The sequence below is a fragment of the Hylobates moloch genome, unplaced genomic scaffold, assembly GCF_009828535.3.
Source record: "Hylobates moloch isolate HMO894 unplaced genomic scaffold, HMol_V3 SCAFFOLD_63, whole genome shotgun sequence".
NCBI lineage: Eukaryota > Metazoa > Chordata > Mammalia > Primates > Hylobatidae > Hylobates > Hylobates moloch.
In genome coordinates this window covers 432,503-442,310 of record NW_026652338.1, presented here as the reverse complement: position 1 = coordinate 442,310, position 9,808 = coordinate 432,503, and the positions used below count along the sequence as shown (strand labels likewise).

The 9,808-nt window shown below is 39.6% G+C and overlaps 1 long non-coding RNA gene across 1 annotated transcript in view; it reads left to right on the top strand.

Moving 5' to 3' along the window:
* Positions 1–9,808, top strand: part of LOC116463783 (uncharacterized) — a 13,457-nt gene continuing 3,649 nt past the window's right edge. The window contains exons 1-2 of the long non-coding RNA XR_004246774.1: positions 1–126; positions 9,264–9,378. This is a non-coding gene — a long non-coding RNA (uncharacterized LOC116463783). The remainder of the gene's footprint in view (positions 127–9,263; positions 9,379–9,808) is intronic.

Genomic DNA, 9,808 nt, shown 5'->3' with positions numbered 1-9,808 from the left:
CCTACTAGATATTTAATGTAATCGCCATGATAATGGCTAAGATTTATTAAGCATCTGTTATGTGCTTTATGGTGCTAAGAACTTCTCATGTATTTACTCATTGAATCTTCACAAAAACCTTATGAAGTAGGTAAAATTATTATATTATCATCCCCGATTTAGAGTATAAGTTAATGAAAGTCCCAAATAAAAATAACTCAAAAAGGCCTTTCCAAAAAAAAGGGAGAGGATCCATTTGATCCATTGTAAGAAATTCTGTGATAGTTATTTATGGTAAACTTGGCTACCTCAAGCAATGAATGACACAGTGATAAAACAGACTCTTGTCTGGAGCTTTTCAAACTGTAAATGATTAATAATGTTCATGTCTTACTAAATGCCTTGAAGAAAGCAGTGCCCCTTCATGAGGGAGATAAGGTATACATGGAAAGTAGAAGAGAGTGGAATAAAAGGCAGGGTAAATCACTTTAACACTTGCAAATAAGAGAATTCACCAAGGAGGGCTTGGAGGCTGTTAAGATTTCCTCTAAGACAAGTCTCACCTTATATCACCACTGGGTATTTCCTAAGGCAGGGATTTCACCCATTCCATCTTTGGACTAGCAGTATCTGTCTCAGGGGAATGAAGAAGAGTGGAAGGGAAGATCCCATCTCTAGTCTTCGCATGGACTAGAAACAACTGTTGTGACATAAGAGCTTGTGAAATTTCTTTAATTCCCCCAATATTATCACTGTTTGGTTGATGTTCTTATACTATGCTAATTTTCCTATAGGAAAAAACAGTAAGACACAAAAGAAACCATTTGCTGGTTTTGAGAGGCAATAGAAAGGGTCAAGTAGATAATTCTGTATCTAGTGCCTTCATTTTCTATTACTACATAATGAATGACTACAAACTTAGTGGTTTAACACCATAAATTCATTATCTCACAGGTTTTGTGGGTCAGGAGCCTGACACGTTTTAGCTGGGTACCCACAAGGCTGAAAACAAGATGTCATTTACATAATCATCTGGAGACCAACCAGATAAATGTCCACCACCAAGCTCCTCCAGATTGTTGGAATAATTTATTTTCTTGTGACTGTATGACTGAGGTTTCCATTTTCTTGCTAGTTGTTGGCCAGGGACTTCTCTCGGCAGTTAGAAGTTGCTCTCAGGCTCTTGTCACTTGGCCCTTTGCACAGGTAGTTTACCATGTGACTGTTTAATCCTTCAAGACAAGCTGACTTTCTGTTTCTTTCTCTATAAATGTTCTGGCCTTTGAAGAACTCATTTGATTAGATCAGACCCATCCATGATAACCTTTCTTGTGATTAACTCAAAATCAACTTCTCTGGGACCTTAATTATGTCAACAGAATCCCTTCACCTTTATTACAGTATGCAACCTAATCATGAGAGTAAACAGCACGAACACTAGGGGGGCAAGAATTGTGAGAGCCATCTCAAAATTCTGCCTACCATGCCTGTGGACCCAGAACTTTAGTAGGGGTTAGAGGATGTACCATGAGAAAGCAACTCAAATCCTTGAGGAATGCAGAGAGAAGGCATAAGGACATAAGGGAGGCTGTGGTCTGGAATGAGACAGAGGAAACTGTGTTTGCCTGTCAAAGGTGTCCCTGCTGTTATCTGGAATGCTTCACTACAGGCAGAAGGAGGAGGGAGCTGCAGGAAAAGTTGAATATTTATACCTTTCGGACTAAGGTTGTCTTCTATATCTGGCCACTCATCCTAAGAAGAGGAACCACATCAGTGGCTGAGCCCAGACCTAGGAGGGCAGGTTATCTTATCTTGCATTGCAACTCTGATCAACTGATAGAGTCTGCATGCAGTGTCACCTTGAGAAATATTCTGAGACTGCGTTGTGGTTCAGCAGGAAAGAGTGTTGTGCTTGATTAGCTATGTCTTTCATGAACTCTGGATGGTGAATGGAAGTATGTTGAACAAGTACTGGCTATTCATGACTTAGACTGTACACATCACCCGAAGACATCTCAACAAATATTAAAACAAAATACAAAGTGCTTAGGAATATACACTGTTTAGTAAACAGATGGCCTTTATAAGATTGTTTTGAGGACTAAGCTCTGATTTTTTTTTATCTTGCCCAAATTCCTAAGGGGTCTGGGAAGTAATGCCCTACAAACCATGAATTCTCATCAGATGGGTTTTATTTAACCCTGTATATTGTAATTTACTTTCCAATCTGACTCTGGCATAACAAGGAAGAAAATCAAAATGTTTTACCCCAAAATATATTTCCTTGCCATACCTTGAAATTGTCCTGCAAAGTCTCTTGTGGGAAAAATCCACATTCTCTAGAGAATCCCCTTTCCCCTTTGTGTTGTTTTCCCCTTCCTTTCCAGATCCAGGAGACAATCAACTAAGAGTCAGGCACCCTTTTAGGTCTGATAATAAACATTTTGCAACCTGGCCTCTCTGAAGTCTTCTATCTGAGAGCTTCCTCTGCACAATAAAACTTGGTTTCCACAATCCTTTATCTTAACCCGAACAGGAGGTGCCCATATTAAAGAAAGGATTGATTGAATGACTTCCTGAAGAGTTGGATGAGCCACATCCCATTTAGCAGATAAAGAAATTCAGGGTCATGTCTGAGTCTGTAGGCCTCCACTAGACCTTCTCATTTGATCAGATCAAGTCTCCTGAGCATTTTAATATTGAGAATATTTGCATTCCTAGTTGGAGCCATTTCTGCTTTCCCATTCCTTGGGGCTTGGCAAGAAGAAGTCACCTGATTTTTACAACTTCATGGCATTTTTCCAATCATGAAAATGCCCTCATGTTTGTCACTCATACAACAAACAAAGGCAAGAAAGCAAATCCATCTGCAGAATAGTGACATATGAAGCTAGATTAAAATGCTAATGGGTGAGCATGACACAGAGAAAACAGCACATTGCTGAGGGTTAAAGAAACATGGATTTCAACAAGAAAGGCCCTTTGCACCACAGTCTCTACTACCCAGCTCTGAGGGGCTGGAGACAATGAAAGTAAGACAGAAATGGAAAACAAACTTTTATGCCTCCTAGTCCCAGTTATTGCTCCTTTCAACACTTTGGCTTGGTTTTTCTTGGAATGAAGCTATGTAAACCCTGAAGAAACAGCCCCGGCAATGCTTTCTCACAGAAATTTCCCCCCTTATATTTCTTTCCCCTCCAACCCTTTATGTAATGGAACTACTTTGGTATAGACAATAGGTTGCAATTATCTTTCGGAACTGAGCAAGGAAAGAATGCACCCAGATGGGCACGGGAGCAAAACTAAACACATACCCTTAAAATACTAAGCAGAATGCATGCCTCTGATATTCTCATCACTCCTGAGCCAAATTATTTAGTTTATAGCTATTAGATGCATCAGGACAGTTCTTCTCATCCCTGTGCTATTCCTTGTGTATCGAATTTAGCAACAACATATTGGTGAATTAATTTCAAAGATCTTTGAGAGAAAACAGAATTGAATCCAGTGAACTCAGGGATGAATAACATCCCTGAATTTGGAAATGAAATGTGATTCCATTAAGAAATTGCTTCAGAAATGAAGTGAACAAGATACATAAATTCCAAGTATCTCTCTTAACAGAAAGACTTGAGAAATGTGTTTAAAGAAACATATTAATTATCTATAGCTATTCTAAATGCTTCCAAAAACAAACAAACAAAATGTCTATGCATTGTGCCATTGTGTGTTTATTGAGTAAGCCCAAGCTCTTAGTGTGCATTGATTCTTTGGTTGCCATGGCAGAGGGAATGGTTTCTGTGATATGACAGCAGTTGCCATATGTTCAGCTTCAAGCCAACTGATTCCATCACAAAAAGAAAAGAGAGAAGGAGCCGTGCAGCCTCACCTATTCCAAGGGTCCTATTAGGACCAAGTTGTCATATGAGCCTCTGTTCCGGGCCTGACAGTGAATACATGCCATAGCCATGTCCTTTATGCAACATATTTGTAAAGGATTTTTACATGGAAGCCACTACTCCAGTATCCCAATCAGCATCTAACTCAGATACAGTCTTCTATAAGTTAAAACATGGCCTATGAAGTGATTTTTTAGAAGATTTGTAGTCAAGAAGAGACACATTCTTTGGGGGAGGATGAGGCAACTGGAGTCGCCAATGACCTTAGAGAGCTGGAACTTGAGACACACAGAGGGAATGTGTGAATTCTAGGATCACCAATAGAATCAATAAGTGTTTACCTGTAGAGGATAAATCCTGGGAGAATTCTAGAGTTTGAAAGTGTCTGGAGCATTTGAAGCAGCATCTCAGAGGGTGAGTTGGACATATTCTTGCCCAACTCTCTGTCTCCATAAATAATTCTGGGCTGAGTGTTTCATGGTTTGACTCATTGTGACTATCATGTATGTGGTTATGTTGCCAATTAGGATGCCAATGTTCCCACTGTCAGAGCACTAATGAGTGTTTTTAGTATCCAAGAGATTACTTTTTGGTATTCTTCCAAGGTCCTGTGAGTAAGTTGGCTATTCACTGATAGAGAAATTTATTTTTTTCTGGAACTTTATGGTATGCATTATTAAATCCTTGCTACAGCAATCTAAATGATCCTTGAAGGAGTCAGAGCCCTTCCAACTGCAAGCAAAGGACTTTTGATGTTGAGATATGGCCCCAATGGTGCTCTTCAGTAATCCCTATTTTCTTTACTATAGAAACCTGTAAGAATATTCAAACTAGCAGACTCAAGCTAGACAATCTACACTAATCATGGTTTTGTCTTTACTATGGTTAAATTGTGTAAAAGTTGCAGATGGCAACGCTGAGCACTTTGTACATATACACAATAACAGGGCTGTCATTCTTTTATCAGGTCACCAAATCAACCAGACAGCCCACTCCACATATGGGCAAATGGCTTGAGGAGACACATTACCAAAGAATTTCCAACAGTCAAAATGTGTTTAATCTTATCCACATACATATCTCAACATATCTGAATATCCATATCCATATCCATATCTCAATAAATCAAAAATGTGTTTAATCTTATCCATATCCAGAGAAATGTAAAGTAAAACTGTAGAAGGACACCACTATGCACCCACCAGTTTGGCTCAAATTTAAAAGTTCAGCAACATCAAGTATTACTAAAGATGTGGGGCATTCAGAGCTCTCATATGCTGCTGGTAGGAATAAAAGTTGCTGCCAACACTTTGGAAAAAAGTTGGGCATTATCCAATAAAACTAAAGAAATGCAAAAATTCTTACCTAACACTTATACTCTAAGGTGTGTGTACAACTGTCTATTTACACCAATGAGTATGCTCCCAGCACCATAGCTTGTAATAGCCCCAAACAGAAATTTCCCAAATGCCTATCAGTATTATTGACAATTGGTCCAAAAATCCATTTATCATCATTGAAAATGAACAAACTCCAGTTTCACTTAAGGACATAGTAAACTTGATAGGGTAGGGAGAGAGTTGCTATCAAGAAGGGTAGGCAGTTGGTGGCCACATAGATTTTTATTTGTTATGTGTACATATAAATTTAGGTCTGGATTTCATTTTGTTTGGCCTGGCGACAGTATTTGTATTGTCTGCCATAATGAATGAAGTACTGGATATCTAACTGTTCTTATCAACCAGATTGTAAGCTCTTGAAGAAGAAAGATATATATGTGTGTGTGTGTGTGTGTGTGTGTGTGTGTGTGTGTATTTCAATTTACTCTCCAGTAAGTTATATTTCCCAGTTTAAAAAAAAAGTTGAAAGAAAAATCAGTATCCAACAGGGACCATATGTTCAGCTTCAAGTCAACTGATTCCATCGCAAAAAGAGAAGAGAGCAGAAGTTGCTGTGCAGCCCTACCTATTCCGAGGGTCGTATTAGCACCAAATTGTCATACGGGCCTCTGTTATGGACCTGATAGTGGACACATGCCATCGCCATGTACTTTATGCAACATATTTGCAAAGGATTTTTACATGGAAGCCACTACTCCAGTATCCCAATCAGCATCTAACTCAGATATAGTCCTCTATAAGTTAAAACAGGGCCTATGAAGCGATTTTTTAAAGATTTGTAGTCAAGGAGAAACACATTCTTTGGGGGAGGATGGAGCAACTCTTCTTATGAAAACTTTAACTAAAAATTTGGAATGTAATTCAAATAAATCTCAGTAGACACATAGGAATGTAGTTTTCATTTATCTATTCCAACACTTATTGGATCTGCTTGTTTGTGTACCTAACAATTCTTTGGGGTAATGAGTGTCACAGAGACACACGTAAAGAAAAATTGACCAAAAGACAGTTCAGAGAGCTCGGGTTCTTTAGAGAGGTAAAGAAGAAGAGAAATGTTATTGCATCCTTCTTCTGTGAGGTGGCAGTAACTCGAGAGTAGAGGATCCTCGTCAAACTGTGTGTTTCCTCTGATGAACTCTTGTTATGATAATTATTATCACTCCAGAGATGTTGATAATTATACCTAGACAGTTTTTAAAGCAATATTGTATAATATTTTTCCCCATTTAACATCAGCATCAGAGCTGATGAATACTCAGAAGAAATGCAGGCCTGCAGGTTTGTCCACAAAGTGTTCCCATCAACCGTGTAAGTGAGTTTGATAATTTATACATTATATTAGGGGGGAAACACTCTTTTGGAAAGGACCATTTCTTGGCGCATAATCAGTTCCCATTGAATTTAAATGACTTTTGGTCCTACACCAATGCTGATAAAATACTTTCAAATGTACAGAATATTAACCAAATGTTTATATTAAACAACTCCTTTCAGGTGAAAATGCGCTCGGCGAAGCGTAGCTCCCTGGAGCAAGTTAGTGAATATTAATGTTTAGCACATTATAAGGCTCTACAAGTACTCTGATGTTGGAGGCCAAGGGGGAGATAAACAAGCAAGGTTGGTGGGTGGGCCCTGCCAGGGGAAGGTACAATCACACTGGACATAACCTCACTGAGATGGAAATGGAGGTTGAAATACATGCAACTGGGGCTGCTAGGAACTAGGAGGCAGATATGGACTGAGAAGGAGAGTACCAGGCTCTCCTGCGTGTTTCCAACTCAATCGCCCCGAAGACCTAGTCTGGTTTCAGACCTGCCCAGGGTCCCAACAGCAGAGAGATTTATAGGGCATGCCTCATAATTAATACCAGCCAATTTCCAGTTAATCATAGCCCTCGATTTCGGGTAAGTGAAGGCTGCTTATCATGAGAAGCATTCGGACTTAGTTAAGTGCTACAGTATTTCAAATCTGCCAAAGCACACTGGCCATTTCCAATTATCATTGTTTATCTGCAGGTTTCAGGAAATCATATAAATACACAACTCACAGTGCACATACACATATTTCAGGGAGGAAGACAGCTTTTATCAACCAGGCTGAAGGTCAAAATGAAAATTCTTTTGCATATCTCTTGGTGGGTAAAAGGCCAGACTGGGGAGCATGAGACCCAGGGACAATGCCCAGCTCTGAAGAGGACATCGGTGGTATTTCAGTGAGCTAGCTCACATCTGCACTTCTGTTCCTCCATCCATAAAATGAGGATATTAATATTTCAGGTAACCAAGGTGAAGTGCTTTGAACAGCTTGGAAGACCAATGCTAAATAAGAATATGGTATTATTTTTTAGTCTTGTGTTAATAATACTTTAGAATTCAATGCATGTTCAACATTTTGTTGTTGTGGTTATAGTCTAATTTTATATTTTAGTAGCTACTTTTAAATTAGTAAGGCTAAATCTTCTCAGATTTATTGAAGCTCCAAATGAATAATGATAAAGGGAAACCAATGTTATTATTCCCATTTTACAGATAAAATAACGTCAGTCCTGAAAAATCTCTCTCTAGAAGATGTTGTATGCATCTTATAGCCTCTGGAATGGCTCTCATATAAATCATCCTAAAATATTGGTTCTAATTTTCAAACACTATTTTCAGAAAACCAGAGTACAGAATTTTCCGTAAAATTCAATTCTAACCTCTCTACCCATATCCATATCTTATTTATTTATTTATTTATTTATTTTGAGACTGAGTCTCACTCTGCTGCCCAGGCTGAGACTGAGTCTTACTCTGCTGCCCAGGCTGAGACTGAGTCTCACTCTGTTGCCCAGGCTGGAGTGCAGTGATATGATCTCGGCTCACTGCAACCTCCATCTCCCAGATTCAAGTGATTCTCCCTGCCTCAGCCTTCTGAGTAGCTGAGATTACAAGCACCCACCACCACACCCAGCTAATTTTTGTATTTTTACTAGAGACGGGGTTTCGTCATGTTGGCCAGGCTGGTCTCGAACTCCTGACCTTGGGTTATCCGCACAGGCGTGAGCCACCGCACCTGGCCTCATATCTATTGAAGACTCATAAACTTGCAGATCCTGACACCATAGAACATGGTCACACAGTAGCCATGCTTGGCACATGAAGTAAATGTTAGGGCCTAGAGAGGGTAAGTGACCAGCTCAAAATCAACACAGCTAGGACCTAAGCCATGATTACAACCCCCATTCGAGTGTCTTCCTTACTATGTTAAAACCCGTAGAGTTTGTTCTCAATTAAGAATCCACCATGGTTTCATGCTTTGCTTGATTGCAAGGCAGACACAGGACAACCTTCAGCAAATTCTGATTGAGTAGCAATGTGAAAGCTGGAGTAGAAAAACAAATAAGTATAAGGTATTCTCCCTTCTTCTTAAAGAGCTTACAACTTGCTTGAGAAAAATGTTAGGTGTTCAATACTTCATTCACTATGGGAGACATTACAAATACTGTCACCAGGCCAAACAAAATGAAATCCACACATGTGGGAGTAGACTAGTGATTTCCAATGTATGTTTTGAAAAACAATCCCACGAGATTGGCCACGCATAAGTAAGTAAATGAAAGTATAAATACTTTTTATGATTAAATAAGTTTGAGGCATCATGCACATTGTTGACTCACAAGACACAAATGCATTCAAGTGCTCTGACATGTCCCACAGTAAAGGAACCTATTGAATAATTTCCAGTTTTGTGTTTCTCAGACTCATAAAGCCTTTCCAAGGCTTTCAATTGACTTGGCCTTTTCTTACTTCATCTATGGAATTCTAACCTCTAACTGAAAGTGTAACTATAATTTTACGTGCTTCATGTCCTGGTCATCTTTTAATCGTTGGCTGTTAATACAATGTCTAGCATGTGGTCCCTTGCATCTGTTTGTTGAATGAATACATAGCCTGCTTGGTGCTGTGATGGAGAACAGGATCACTAAGCCATGTTCTCTGTCCTCTAGGATGGCTCTCTCAAATGTTAGTGTCTATATGAATCCACCTTGGGATATTAGCAAAATGAGTTTCTGATGCAGAAGATCTAGAAAGCATCTGAAATTCTGAAATTCTGTCTCCCAGGTAAAACCAATATTCCCAGCCCCAGGGTCACTCTTTAGGGCCACAGTAGATATGAGCTCTCACTCTAGCAAGAGATGTATGCCATGAAAAGATGTGACACTTGTCACCATAGTTCAAGAACAGTTCTGGCCAAGCATGGTGGCTCATGCCTGCAATCCCATCACTTTGGGAGGCCGAGACGGGCGGATCACGAGGTCAGGAGATTGAGACCATCCTGGCCAACATAGTGAAACCCCATCTCTACTAAAATACAAAAAAAAAAAAAAAAAAAAAATGAGCCTAGGCATGGTGGCACGTGCCTGTAGTCCCAGCTACTTGGGAGGCTGAGGCAGGGCAATCGCTTGAACCCAGGAGGCGGAGGTTGCAGTGAGCCAAGATAGCGCAACTGCACTCCAGCCTGGCAACAGAGTGAGATTCCATCTCAAAAAAA